Consider the following 16,104-nt stretch of genomic DNA (forward strand, 5'->3'; position numbering starts at 1 on the left):
AAACTAAAAGTCACAGAGCGGCGATAAAGGCCTCAAATGATTGGATTTTTTATGAACCGTTCTTGTATGGATCTTTAGCCGGTTAAAATATTTTTTATGGGGTCAAAAATGGGTCCAAACAAACAAAAAAAAAAAAATCATTAAACATTTTGCACATTCATCTTAGTTTATTTTTAATTTTTAATCAGTTCATGTGAGTATCACGTTGGTACAGTGATAACGCTTTTGGTTTCGATTCTAGCTGATGGCACCCAAATACTTTTTTTTTACTTTTGAAATCAAGACTCTATAATAATATATACGAAATCTGGACAAATTAAAATATCATTAAGCGTATAATACGACCGGACAAAGCTGCCCCCCCCACTCCACCCCCGCTAGTGTGAAATAAAACGCGAGGACGAAAATCCAACAGAATGTATAAGCCAAATTAGTCAAATTAGTTAAAGAGCATTTGTCTCTGTGTATGTTTGTATGCCTGACTAAAAGTAAAAAACTACAAAACAAACATCCACAAAGTTGGTGTATTCTTAACCAGCGTTGACCTGGGTGAATAATATCTAAAATTAGAAAAGAAATTATTCATTCTCTGGGCTAGATTTCGTTAGGGTGGGGTGGGGCGGTTTTTCGGTTCTATTATGTACTAATTTGAAAAGAAAATGCCAACTCATTACTAGAAAAGTCTGTAGCAAATGAATTTGCAACAAACTCAAGCAGGAGCGATTTCTCGCAACTGGAGATTTTGGAATACACTTTCTTGGAATGTCCAATCAGAAGTCAGGTCTCAGTCACGTGACCGAATTCATAAAACATTAAACTGACAGCACACTCTCTCTTTCTTCCTGGCTCTTGCTGACAGCACACCCTTCTGTTGGCACTGAGCTAGAATGAATACAACAAGCCTACATGACTATCTCCAGATGCGGTACACACACACACACATACACGTTCTCTCTTTTTACCATAGGTCTCTTTAATCCCCCCTCCCGTCCATACATGGACGCACGCTCCTAAAGCAACTTCAACATGTATCCACTGAACACTTTTCTCTTTTAACAGGCTTGTATAATCGTCAACGTCTCTACACGGAAACTCTTTCAACAACTAACCTGTTTCATTATTCTTACTAACGACGATAACCAATAAAGTTGTTTTTTTTTTTCATGTTAGAATGAGATTTATCGCCCTTGTATTCTACAATCTATTATATAAAGTAAAGTTGTACATGTCTGTGTGTCCAACTAAAGAGAAATGGATTGGGATGGGAGAAAAAAAGATAAAGAAAGGTAAAAGTTTAAATAGAAATAAGTTACATTTTTGTTCGGGCAACGCCGGGTAATTCTGCTAGTATAACATAAATAAATATTTCTTTTCTTGCATTTAATATTATTAAATAGTTTCTGTAAACGTAACGGCGGCAGAAATTGTGAAGATTGTCTATAAGATACTGCAACTTTATAATGATTCCTATAAATATAAACAGGTTAAAGAATTCGCATGAACTTTGCTTCTACATCTGCAGAGAAAGGCCACAAAAAGTTAGTAGATGTTAAGTAAAAGGTCACTTTTGAAGCAGGTAGACATCATCTTTCGCATGACCTTTGTTTCTCTGTAACTATATTCGGAAATGATGACGCTATTGTAGTTTAATTGACAAACATTTTACCATATTTCTTACTTTCTTTTCTTCATCATTATTTCGATGTCAATAACTTTTTATGGTTAGAATTAGCCTATTCATACTGTTTGAATATAACTTTTTGTACTGTATACATAAGAATTATGTTGCGTATACAGTAATATAAAATTATGAGGTGAGAATCAAGCAGGGACGGGGACATCAAGACTTGATATTGTATTTCTTTTTTTCGTTTTCAAATTGTATTCGCCCTAGGCTTGTGTAATGTTAAGTTATACAGGGTGACCCCCAAAAAATAGAGGACATTCAATTGTTTTTCTGAGCATTTTACAGTCAACGAAGTGTTTTGATGTGATGTTTTGAATATAATAAACTAGTTATGACCAAAGTTTCATTTCATTCAGACAAAACACTAAGAAACGGGGCTTTATTAGAGTTGGAGCCCATTTTTTTTTTGGGGGGGGATCACCTTGTATTAATATTAAGAAGTAATATTAAAAAAATATTAAAAAATATTAGTTAGTTGGTTGGTTGGTTTTATTTTACGGCATATCAACCCTTTTCAGGTTATTTAATGCCGAATCCAAAGATTTTGAAGAAAAATATTTTAATATAATATATTTGTTGTTTTCAAGTCTGTTTCTATTTAACCCATAGTTAAGACCCTAACAGGTACTACCACTCCGGGTCAGAGTGGACCTGGGAGCAATGGCAATTAAAGGGTGGCTCCACACTCCCCAAAGCCCGCAAGCTGGGGCCTCACCACTGGATATAGTTTAAGGTCATAATATTATTTCATAAGTGATTCCTAGTTGCATCTATATCCTGGTCAGGGAAGATAACGATGTTAGTCTTTTTTTTTTTTTTTTTTTTTTTTTTTTTTTTGCAGTTGTTGCAAGGAAGTGTCACCGTTCTCCTACATACAGCTGTTGGTATTCTCAAATTGTCATCTATCTGATACTGACCTGGTTGAATGTTGCTTAACCGGTGATTACTGTGATATACTTATAAGAATTGAAACAATCTTTATCTTTTTGATGTTTGATTTGTCAGGATAAGATGGATCAAATGGTTGCTCCAGACCAATCACACTCATTGGATGCTGTATATCTGGTATCTGGTGCAGCATTTATTCTGGGTAGGTTGAGCCAGCTTTCTCGTTCAGAGGAAATTTCTAGCGAATACTAAATTCACAAGCAGTTCCTAGTCGCATATATATATATATATATATATATATATATATATATATATATATATATATATATATATATATATACACACACATACATATATATATATATATATATATATATTGGTTAGGAAAGATAGGGATGTTGATATTTTTTTTTTTTTACAAGGGAATCACCACTTATCAAGGCTCAAAGACCACTCGAGGATAAGGTTTAAAGAGCGTACATTGGTCAAAAGGACAATATCATAGTGATCGTTAGAAGTGTACATTTGATAAGTTGGATTACTTAAAGGGAACGGCTCATCAAGAACTTGTTTACATTGGACTTGAAGACGACCATATTGTAGTCAGCTGGAAAGCAGGTAAACGGAAGAGAGTTCTAAGAAAGACGCTTTGTTCATGGAATCTATGTTCAGGTTTAGGCACAGATAAAGAGTGAGAGAAATTATTGATAGTGTTTTCAGCCAAACGAGTGTTTCTCGTGAATGTTTGGCGAGGCGGGGGAGAGGGGACCATAGATTGGAGCTCAGTTTACTCTTCACATCTCTAATCAAAGACGGTTGTTTATTCAAACCTTCATCTTTGCTTTCCAATCAATAATCCATAACAACAAGCAAGGGAGATTACTCCAAGAACTTTACACAAAGAACAAAACTCTTTATCTTAATACAAAGGGAGACAATTTAACGTCATCGTCCTGCCACATACAGCTGCTAATACTCCTAAATAGTCATTCATTTGGTACTAATCTGCCTTAACGTTGCTTAACTTTGATGATCTAGTGAGAACTAGTAAGTCAACCTGATGATACCGTACTGATGCCGGAAAGGATGTAGGTATATAAATATATGCATAAAAATAACCTCAATCCACGCCAAGGTTATATGAGTTCAGTAAAACTTTTAAAAATTAAATCATTGCCTTTTTTTTTGTAACCAGCCTGGATGCCCGGCGTTGCCCAGGTGTTTGGAGATGCCTGTTGAGCAAAAAAAAAAAAAAAAAAAAAAAAGTGGTAGTAGGCAGGCAGGCTTGAACCTGCACCACGAAGGAGGAAGAGAACACAAAAAAAAAAACAACAAAAAACGTGACGTCTTTGCCGTTGCATCCATCGCCAAACCAGAAGTGGCGAAGGTTTAAATAAAGGCTAGTCAATCGAAAAGAGAGGATGACTTTCGAAAATATCGGCGAAAAAAACGACCCTCTCCTTGTAGAAAAATGCCCCGTTGAGGGTGAAGAAATTAATGTTTTTAGCCAATTTTTCGATATTTGTCCTCGGAAGAGTCAAGCTTCAAAACGATACCAATCTTGTCGAAAGTTTTAGGCATACATACATACATACATACATACATTTAAACAGACAGGCGAGATTTATATTATAGATTATCTCCACTATTTTATAAAATAAATTTGTGTGTGTGTTCGTTCCCTATGGATTCTGAAACGGCGTTCAGCCTGGTCAGTATAAGATAGATGACCATTTGAGAATACCAACAGCTGTATGCAGGAGAATGGTGACATTTCCTTGCAACAACTGAAGAAAAAAAGAAGAAAAAAAAAAAACTGACATCGTTATCTCCCCTGACCAGGATATACATGCAACTAGGAATCACTTGTAAAATAATAGTCTTAATATTTCAGCTTAATGTATATGAATATTACTTCTTGACATTAATATAACTTAACATTACATCAGTCAAGGGCGAATGCCATTTAAAAACAAAACAAAATACAATGATATCAAGTCTTGCTATCTTCCTCTCGATTCTCACCTCATAATTTTATATTACTGTATACGCAACATTATCCTTATGTATACAGTACAAAAAGTTATATTCAAACAGTATGAATAGGCTAATTCTAACCATAAAAAGTTATTGACATCGAAATAATGATGAAGAAAAGAGAGTAAGAAATATGGTAAAATGTTTGTCAATTAAACTACAATAGCGTCATCATTTCCGAATATAGTTACAGAGAAACAAAGGTCATGCGAAAGATGATGTCTACCTGCTTCAAAAGTGACCTTTTACTTAACATCTACTAACTTTTTGTGGCCTTTCTCTGCAGATGTAGAAGCAAAGTTCATGCGAATTCTTTAACCTGTTTATATTTATAGGAATCATTATAAAGTTGCAGTATCTTATAGGCAATCCTCACAATTTCTGCCGCCGGTACGTCTACAGAAACTATTTAATAATATTAAATGCAAGAAAAGAAATATTTATTTATGTTATACTAGCAGAATTACCCGGCGTTGCCTGGGATTGAATGTTTCACCCTATGATATTTTTTATTTTAATTGAAATCGCTTGTTTTTCAATCAAATCGATTGATTGGCTGCTCTCAGTAGGAACTCAACATGGTGCACTGGGAGGAAGCTTCACATACCCCCCGCTAGTGACATCATAGTCTACATTGCACTGTAGAGACAATACTGTTGATTTGTTCAATTGTTTTTACATAATGGCTTGAATTAAAGTTTAAAGTACAAAAGTCAAGTATTATAGTTCAATCAATAATTCACTATCACCGCACAATCAAAAAGGCCAGCCTATAAAATCAAACATAGATTCTTTTAAAAGGCCGGGGCGCATTCGAAATGAATGTTTTTATTTAGAGTATAATTGAACCATGATATTTGATTTTTGCATTTTAAACTTTAAATGAAGGCATTATTTACAGATAAATTTATAAAATCAACAGTAGATTCTCTACAGTGTAATGTAGACTACAATGTATTGTGGATTATTTCACTGTGGGGAGGCATGTGAAGCTATCTCCCGGTACACTGTAGGCGTGTCCCTAACTAGAGCAGGCAATCAATTGATTTTATTAAAATGGGCGATTTCACTGATTTCGATGATGATAAAAGTATAAGCGGGTGGAACATTCAATCCCGGACAACGTCGGGTCGCCCTGCTAGTTTTTTTCCTTAGCAGATGCTAATCACATGGAAGACACTTAAAAATTGTCAACCAGCAATCGAAATGACAATGAAATATGTATTTTTAAACGGTTAATCAGGGTCTTCTACATGGTATGGTTTATACAAAGCGACAGAGTCCAGACAAAAAAGCGACAATATGAGATGAAAAAGAATTCGAAAATATCTAAAAAACAAGCAAAAAAAAAAAAGAAGACAATTAGCAAATAATATTGCTTAAAAAAAAACACATGCAGCTATGAAAAAAGTTTATAATACAGACGCAAATAATATTAGGAAATTTAACAAATAAAGTCTAATTGTATTTTAGTATTTATACAGTTTATGACTCAATCTCTGACAACTTCACATCAGCAGGTCACGTAACAACCAAAAGATGCCTAATTAGCCAATCAACTGTAAGGTGACAAGTTCAGGTGTCGAATTAGCCAATCAACTGCCAGATAACAAGTTTCAATTCATTGAATAAAAAAAAAAATTTTAATCAAAAATGATTTTAACATGCTATGTCCCATTCCCCATCTTAAGAATGACTTTCTAAATCGAAAGCCATTCTTAACATGGGAAAAAGGAGATGTCACATTTTGAATTAATATTCTTATATAACCTGCTGGAAGATGCCAATGTGAAATTGCCAAAAATTGAGTCGTAAAGTACCAATATACAATTAAACTTTAAATTTTTCCTGTGAGAGGAAAGTGAATTATTGAGGACAAGTGACAACATGCCTTTTTTTGTTTTACTTTTCGTTATAAAGAATATCAGGGTAACTTTTGTTTCATATTGATGAGGATGAGGAAGTTGTTTATTTATGCCCATCCATAATTTATAATTTTGTAGACTAGCAAAAGTTCCCTGAACTTATTCCATTCATTTCCTAATTCTTGCAATCACACAAGCACCTGATCCACCCTGTGCTCCAATAGTGTCATCAAAGTAACAAAACTTCCCAACAACATCAATGGCGAAGCTACTGATGAGGTTAGAGAACCTGCATAAAATGTAAAAGTATATTCTTATGTTAAAATTTACCGGGGAAGGCAATAGAAGTATTCTGTAATCTCTAAGGGAACGTCTAAGGAGGCGCTGAGAGTATAACTCCCTTAAAACTTTTAATATATCGGATTTTTATGAAATTTAAATCATATGTTTAAAATTTTATGAGGAAGACAATGGAAGTGGTCCCAAATCTCTAAGTGTCCTCTTAACCCTAAAAAGCCATGGAGACCGAATCTCCTGAAAAACTTTAAATACAGGGCGCAGCTGAAATACCTCCCACATTTTTAACTTTCAACTTTATGTTGCTAATGAACTTATGCAAGTGCCAATGATATTTTCATTTAGCCAATAACTTGCCATTTTTTTTTTCAGGTACCCTCATCAAGCAATATTGTTTGGACTGGTGCACATCATGGTTTTACTGTAGAAATATTTTTGAAGAATGGTGAATCTGTAACTGAAACACAGAGAGCTTTCCGAGTTCATTACAAGCTAGGAGAGCATGGTGTTGTTCCAAATAGAAAATCAATACAGCTATGGCTTCAAACTTTCAGAGCTATAGGTTCGGCACTATAAAGAAAGTCACCTGGAAGACCTCGAAGCGCTTTAACACCAAACAGAATTCAAACTGTGAGACTTTCTATTACTCAGTTTCCTGCTCGCAAACAAGCTTTGACCTTGGGATTGTCTGATTGAACAGTCAGAAGAATTCTACACACTGATATGCAATTCCATCGATATAAATTAATAATTGCACAGAAACTGCACGAGCATGACTGGAAAGATCGCATGCCCAACTGTGGGAGATATTTTTGCCGCATCCTGTACACCCTAGTTTGATGCAATTTATATAATAACCATTTTTTGTCATTTTGTAACAATAAATACTATTTTAAATTAAATAATATTTTTGAATAAGAAAATAACAAAAGCTTTATATAACAAGTAACAGAACATCTCAACAACGTTCGCCATCCAGATATACTTCATCTTCATCTCGATTCTCATCCCTCTCTATTCTGTTTTACACTTCTTATCAAGACAGTGGCCTAGCAAAAAGGGGACAAAAGGGGCGGTCTGCCCAGGCGCCACTTGCTAGAGGGCGGCATTTTGAAGGGGTTAAAAACAGAAAATAGAAATTATTAAAATAATAAAAAGCTAACAAAAATCTGCAAAATACCAAAATAATATCAAAATAATATCAAAATAATATCAAAATATCCAAATAATATCCAAATACCAAAATAATATCAAAATATCAAAATAATATCAAAATATCAAAATAATATCAAAATATCCAAATAATATCCAAAAAATATCAAAATATCCAAATAATATCAAATATCCGAATAATATCAAAATATCAAAATAATATCAAAATATCCAAATAATATCAAAATACCAAAATAATATCAAAATATCAAAATAATATCAAAATATCCAAATAATAACAAAATACTAAAATAATATCAAAATATCAAAATAATATCAAAATACTAAAATAATATCAAAATACTAAAATAATATCAAAATACTAAAATAATATCAAAATACTAAAATAAAATTATTGAATTCATTTGCAATTATTTGGAGATGAGTATTTGTATAATTTTATTTTATTTAATAACTAGCAGGGAGTAGAGACTACGGCATGGTGGGAATTTCTTTTAACTCGATCAAAAAAGAAAAAAAAAGAAAAGAAACGGTGTCCGTTTGTGAGTATAGTAAAACTTCTCGCAGAATTTAACCGACAGCGGAACCCCGATTGGACATACACAAACGCTCACACCCATTTTGTCTTACATATATACATAGATAATTGTATATATACATAGATAATTGTATATATACATAGATAATTGTATATATATACATAGATAATTGTATATATATACATAGATAATTGTATATATACATATATAATTAAATAAAAGAAAATTATACAGATGACTCATCTCCAAATAATTCCAAATTCATTCAATAATATAACAATCGGATTCGACAATGGAAGAACAAAAAAATATAAAAATGTGGATTTACAAGACCCAAAAATCCAACCTTGATTGCCCTTCGGGATCTGTGACGCAATGGATAGAGATACGGAATATCTACGATTCCAGGTGAACATAGTTTGGAAATAGCGGTTTCAATCTCACCCCAAACCAGTAAGAGGATTAGTTAGCCAAACCGTGGTGAGATAACACCTATTGAAGAATGTGGATGTAGTTCTAGGATTCGGCATTCCTATTCTGTTGCGGTAAACCTGACAAAGGTCAGAGGAATAATTGACTGAAATGTCGCGAAACAAAAATTAAAAGATAAGGATAATAGCCTGCAAAAAATAAAATAAAATAATAAAAAAAATAAAATAAATAAAAAAATAAAATAAAAATTAAAATAAAATGAAATAAAAATAAAATAAAATAAAAAAAATTAAAAATTAAAATAAAATAAAAAATAAAATAAAATGAAAATAAAATAAAATAAAAAAATAAGATAAAAAATAAAATAAAAAATAAAATGAAAAATGAAATAAAATAAAAAACTAAATAAAATAAAAAAAATAATATAAAATAAAAAATAAAATAAAAATAAAATAAAATAAAAAAATAAGATAAAAAAATAAAATAAAAAATAAAATGAAAAATGAAATAAAATAAAAAATAAAATAAAAAATAAAATGAAATAAAAAATAAAAAATAAAATAAAAAATAAAATAAAATAAAATAAAATTTTACCAAAATAAGTTTTTAAGGTTGTTTTGTGTTTTATGTGTGCAATACATTTTTTTAAAACAGATTTTAGATCCCTGATAGTAATTCCATGAAAACAAATATTTGGAGGATTTTTTTGAATTTTGAAGGTTAAGGGATTATCAACAGCCAGGGAGAGGGGATATCTTATAACCATCCCGTGTGACAAAAATAATAACGCCACTGTATCAAGAAAATAATTATCAAAAGTTTTTATGAGATTTACGAGGAAAGATAAGTAAAATATATATAAGATGAGTACAGGATTAAATAAAGTCACACCAGTGTATGTAGTATTGTAGTAGGCAGCGGCATTCACCCTAGGTTGGTTGAACTAGCTTCCTCCAAAGGAGGAAGTGTCTAGGGAATATCAAATTCACAAGCGGTCTCCAGTCACATGTGTATCCTAGCCAGGGGAGATAATGACAGATTTTTTGCAGAGATGTCAATATCTTCCTATATACAGCACCTGTTATTTCAAAAGGTCCCTGTTAGATACTGACCAGGGTTAACGTTGCTTAACTTCATTGATTTAAGGAGAGCCGGTATGTCAACATGATTATGTCGTATCATATTGAGTTAATGATAGATTGATGAGGCAAACTATATTATTAGTTTAAATAATTATATTTTAATTTTTTCTTTTGAAAGTTTTTGGATGCTTATCGACCAGTGTTTCCCAATCTTTTTTTATCTTCGTGGAACTCGTGCAATAATAATGATGTCCCGAGGAATCCCGACATAAGAAAATATTTTAGTCTCATTTATTTCTCCTTCATAATTCAAGCAATATTTTTACTTTTATAATCTGTTTAGATAAAAAGAAATTGCATTTCTCAAATTTATTGACAATTTTAAAAAGAAAAAATTCAACGTATTTTTTTCAGATAAAAATATTTAAAAATTTTTTTATTTAAAACACTTGACTGCGTCCTTTTTGCAGTTTATTCACAACTAGCATTTCAGTCCGGCGTTGCTCGGGTGTTTGGAGGTGTATGTTGAGGAAAAAAAAGCGGTCATTTTTTTTAACTTTGACCCCTATTATGACGCCTAAAAATTTATTGTTTTGGGCTCAAATCAAGTTATCAAGTTAGATCCATGTCCAAGGAACCTATATCTAACATTTCAAGTGTTTAGACCCAAAATTGGCGGAGGAGTTTGGTAGAGTTCTCAAAGGTCAAATCGTGGAACTTTGGCCCCTAAACAGCGAAATTTCTGGCCGAAAACGGATTACAAAGATTTTTCCAAATCTCAGTACCCTGTATATCAAATTTCGAGTCTGTAGACTAAAAATTGACAGAGTTATTGCGTAGGGAAATGTACACAGCCACACAGGCAGACACACAGACACGTTCACTTATATATAGATTTATATATAGATATATAGATTTGTACATGTATAAGAAAATTAGTTTTGACCCCACCCACCAGAAAAAATACTGAAAACTTCCTTTACACCTATATGCAAAAATATGATCATCTCTGCCTATATATCAGTATCTCTTGAAGAAATTTTTGGAAGCTCTTAAAGAACCTTAGGGTTCCATGGGATTCCTGGTTGGGTAACTCTGATCTTAATCAGAATTATAATAATAATTGATTAGGTCTATTAGAGTCTGCACTATATTCAGTCATAATTGGAAACAACAGTCAATGACTGTATATGAAGTCTCTTAATTGTTTTCATATAGACTTAATGACATTTTAGCAATAACATCGTCACGTGATAATATGCTGGCATGACGTGATAATCGTGTGAATTTATTTATGGAAGAGGCGAAGAGGAGAAGAACAACAAAAAAATAAGACTGGTATCTTGTTTACGTCGCAGTGGTGGAGAAAAGACAAGAACGTTGATCTTAACATTCATTATCCAGAACAAAACAATCTTTTCTCAATTCGAAAAGGCATTGTAAAAAATAAACAAACAAATAAAAATAAAGACGCTGATTTTTAAAAAGGTAAAACAAACTAAAATGTCTTTTGTGGTTGGTAAACCGTCTCTAATGGGATTATCTACTATGCTTAATTTTCCAATGATTCAAATTTTATTTCTAAGTTCTTCACTTGATGCCTTAATATGCTAACAAAACAAATACAAAACAAATAGTAGTATTAAAAAAAAAAACGAGAATTAAATAGATATTTGAATGCGCTATTGTGTTGAATGAGACCTCTAGCCAAGACTAACATAGACCAACAAAAGGTGACGTGAGGAAGATGATCAATTTTTGAGTGGCCTTGTGCCTAATTTTTTTTTTTTCTGTTTTGTTTTTTGTAACATTTCATGAAAATAAAAAATATATAACTTTAATAAAGAAATGAATTCATGATATACATATTGCGATGATTCTATATCTATATATGGTACTAGCTGTACATACCCGACGTTGCCCGGGATGCATTAAATTCATTTTCGTTTTTAATCTTTATTTGTTTGCATACATTTTAAGCTTATAGAGAAATAAAAAAAAATTATAATTGTAAGGGAGACAAATCTTTTTAGATTATTCAATTAAAAATACAAGTTATTCCTCTTGCGGATTTAGATTTGTCGGTCATAACTGGAAAATATTTTTATATTATCAGTGGTCTAGTCAGAACTTACATATATTCTTCTTAATAAACTGTAGTAGAGTATATTATTATAATACACATCACATGATACGACAATAAAAAGTATAAAATTGGATTTTATACAATATATATATATATATATATATATATATATATATATATATATATATATATATATATATTATAATTTGGAGCCTATCCAGTTTACGACCCAGCCACCGGCAACTTTGTTTCAGCATCTTCTGGCAGGTTATGTAAGCAGCTAAAAGATGCTGAAGTGATTACTCAATCAGCTGTCAGAAGATGACAAGTTTATGAAAGCATAAAGTTCATTAAATCATAAAAAATCGTTTTTATCTGGATATGCCTTTCAACACACTATGTCAACATGAAACTAGGGAGCCATTCTTAATTTGGGGAAGCGAAGATGCTTTTTGAATTAATCGCCTGGCAGTCTTTATTTCAGCATCATCAATTTTCTGTTATATTATGCTAGCATGAAGACCCGATATTATCCGGGATCGAACTACATACAATATGTAGTTAAAGCAGAATAAGTTGTTTTGGATAATTGATATAATTTCCAGTGCTATTCATAATCAAAACGCAACGCTTTATCTTTCTATCTCTGGTTTAATGGGAATAGAAAAACCTACGTTTTTACCACATTAGCTTAATGGCTTCCTGTTTCTGTAACGTCACTATACATAGCTCTTATGACTTTTACCTGGAAAATTCCACTCTACCTTATTTTTAACCTTATATGGAGATTTACGATATTAACCTGATCTTTACACACTCGCATCTAAATATTATTACACTACCTGACTATTTTGATTACATAAACTTTGATCGGTGTTGTAAACAAAGGGTTTTACTAATATTCATAATCAAAACGAAATTTTGTCTAAGATTCTTTATGCAGAATAAAAAATAATTCGGTGCCTCTTTGAAATTCTAAAATTGCATGAATAAACCAGAGTTTTGCAAAATAAATCATTCGATTGAATTAATTCAAACACAAATTTATTGTTGTTATATTTCAGCAGCTTTAATATGACAGTCAAAACAATTTAAATGAATTTTTTTTTACATCATCTATCAGGGCCCGGAAGCTACTCGAGGATAAGGGAGTATAGAAATACCTGGTGTAGAAACCAGGTGCATGGTTACCCCTCTCAAAGTGACGGACCCATAGAACTTCTCAGGTCATCCATTTAGAAGAAAGAAAACTCTGATATTAAAACTGGAGGAGAGAGGCCTCCTCAGTCATGGTTGACCTCCTAGAGCTGTTGATTCGAACAAATTCTCAGGTTTGCAAACCTAAATTGCTTAAGGAGTAGATAGGCTTTGCCTATTGCTGGCTTTCACATTACTTTGTCTATTAGCCAGGCGCAGAGGTACAATAACAAGGACCCACTAGAGCCACCCTGTGCTTGGCTTTGTTTCCTGACTAGTACATTAAAAGCCATTCCCCTATCCCCAACTTTTTTCTTTTTCTCACAAACTGAACAAATTGAGTTTGCTTGCATGCCACTTGTGCTCACTCAGTTTGTCTGGGCTGGTCTTGCCTTGAAGGTTTAGGGTATCTGATTGACAGTTTGACTGGCTGCTGTTTCTGACTGACAGTACAGGAGCTCAAACTCTTTATTAGTGCTTAAAGTGGCTGCTCTATCATCAGTTGTATAATATCAGAATAGTTGTAGTGCCATATTACACATGGAAAGGGACCCTGCTGTTATCTCTGGAGGCTTTCACGAGGCCACAACTTCCTGGGCAGGACGAACTAATGAACCTATTGTGTGTGTATACTTGGCATCAAAACTGGCCCATGTTACCCAACACTCTCTCCCCAACCCGAAATTAAACAAAACTCAATGAAATGAAATAACACCCCCCAAAAATATTCCGATCAAACTGGACAATCTCCCAAGCAAAACCAATTTACCTACTCTCTTTAGGCGTGCATTCACAAATATCTGTGGGCTTAGATGTAATCTCGGTGTTGTAGAGTCTTACTTCTTAGTAAACTCTGTGGATATCTTAGCATTAACTGAAACAAACCTAGTTTCCTCAGTCCCATCTAACTACTTTAACATGATAGGATACATTCCTCTCTGTTGTAAGGACTCGGATATGTGCACAAGCTTGGAGTCTATATTTGAAGCATCCTCTCCTTAATATTAACTGGAATTGGATGACAAGGAGTATGTGTTTTCAACTAGTCTTTCATCACTTCATTAGTTATATTTTCTCTACCGTACTCCCTCAAGTCAAGACTGTACACTAATCGATCATGTCTCTGCTAGTATAGATGCAACACTCTCCTTAAATAGTAACGCCCAAATACATATGTTTGGTGACTTTAATGTCCACCATAAAAATTGGCTTGATTTCTCAGGTTACACAGATGCAGCTGGACACATTACTTATAGGTTCCAGACAGTGAATACCAGCAGGCTTCACTTCCAGAACTATCCCTCAGTACCTGAGGATTGTGTAACTAAGGCCCACAGTCCACTTGGAAATGCAGATCACCTGGTAGTATCAGTAGACATCGCACTCAAATCCCAACCCCCAAGGTGAGGAGTCATTGCTCAAAACAACAAGGTACTACAAAAGGGCTTACTGGAAAGCCATCACAGAACGTATCAGAGATGCCCCATGGACCAATATCTTCTCTCTCCCTGCTGAACAGTATGCCAATGAGTCAACTGAATGACACAAAGTGGGCATTAAAGCACATGTCCCCGCATGGAAGTATTATAGCAAGCCCCACTCACAAACAGTACAGATTTAGGCAATACCGTTCTACTGCAGATATTTTAACAGTCATCTCTGAGCACATATACCATTCACTGGATAAGGTGGGTTAAGCCAGAGCTGTAGTTCTCGATATATCCAAGGCATTTGACAAAGTCTGGCATGAAGGGTTGCTAATGAAAATTAAATCATGCAGTATAACTTGACGAATATTAAATATAATTAGATCCTTCTTAGACAATAGAACCACCCAAGTTGCCATTTTTTTTTTTTTTTTACATGGGGGTCATCACTTATCAAGGCCCGAAGGCCACTCAGGGATAAGGGTTATTGCGTGTACAGTAATCAATGAGATAGTATTGTAGTAATCAGTAGTATTTGGGGTTTTGATAGAGTGTCTTACTTAAGGGGGCGGTTTGTCAGAAGTTTGTTTATGTTGGACTTGAAGATGTCCAAGTTGTAGTCAGGTGAGAAACAGGCAAGCGGCATTGATGGACATTCATCCAAGAAACATAACATAATTGCAGGTGTATCTCAGAGGTCGATCTATTATTTCTGATATTTTATTTATTGTAATGATAGGTAATGGTTTTATTTAATATGTAATGATATGTTTTGTTTTTATTTATTATGCAATGATAAGTATTTCTTTATTCATGACGTAATGATTTATATATATATATTTTTTTGTTTTTTACATAGGCATCACCACATTATCAAGGCCCAGAGGCCACTCAAGGATAAGGGTTAAAGAGTGTACAGTAGAAATTGGACAATATAGTAATCATTAGTAATGAAAATTTGGTAAATTTGATAACTTATATGGAACGGCTCATCAAGAACTTATTTACTTTAGACTTGAACACAACCATATTGTAGTCAGCCGGAAAGCAGGAAAACGGAAGACAATTCCACAGGCGTGCAGTTCTAAGAAAGAAGCTTTGTTCATGGAATCTACGTTTAGGTTTAGGCACAGATAAAGAGTGGGGGGAATTATTGATAGTGTTTACAGCTAGACGAGTGTTTCTTGTGAAAGTTTGGCGAGGGGGGACCATAGATTGAAGCTCAGTTGAACACTTTCCATGAAAATAACGATACATCAGAGACAAACTCGCAATATCTCTTCTGTGAGATAGAGGTTGCAAGGAGGAGAAAAGGACATCTCCTACGAGGCTACGAAGTCTATTTTGAACTCTATCAAGGCAGGACAAGTCCTTTCTAGCAGCTCCTGCCCAGA

The 16,104-nt window shown here is 33.4% G+C and overlaps 1 long non-coding RNA gene across 1 annotated transcript in view; it reads left to right on the forward strand.

The window, feature by feature from the left end:
- The window catches only part of LOC145293294 (uncharacterized), an 80,272-nt gene extending 72,782 nt beyond the window's left edge, over positions 1–7,490 (forward strand). The window contains exon 2 of the long non-coding RNA XR_013869706.1: positions 7,147–7,490. This is a non-coding gene — a long non-coding RNA (uncharacterized LOC145293294). The remainder of the gene's footprint in view (positions 1–7,146) is intronic.
- The last annotated feature ends 8,614 nt before the right edge of the window (positions 7,491–16,104 follow it).

Source organism: Euprymna scolopes, chromosome 14, assembly GCF_053919585.1.
Source record: "Euprymna scolopes isolate OS-2025 chromosome 14, ASM5391958v1, whole genome shotgun sequence".
Classification (NCBI taxonomy): Eukaryota; Metazoa; Mollusca; class Cephalopoda; order Sepiida; family Sepiolidae; genus Euprymna; species Euprymna scolopes.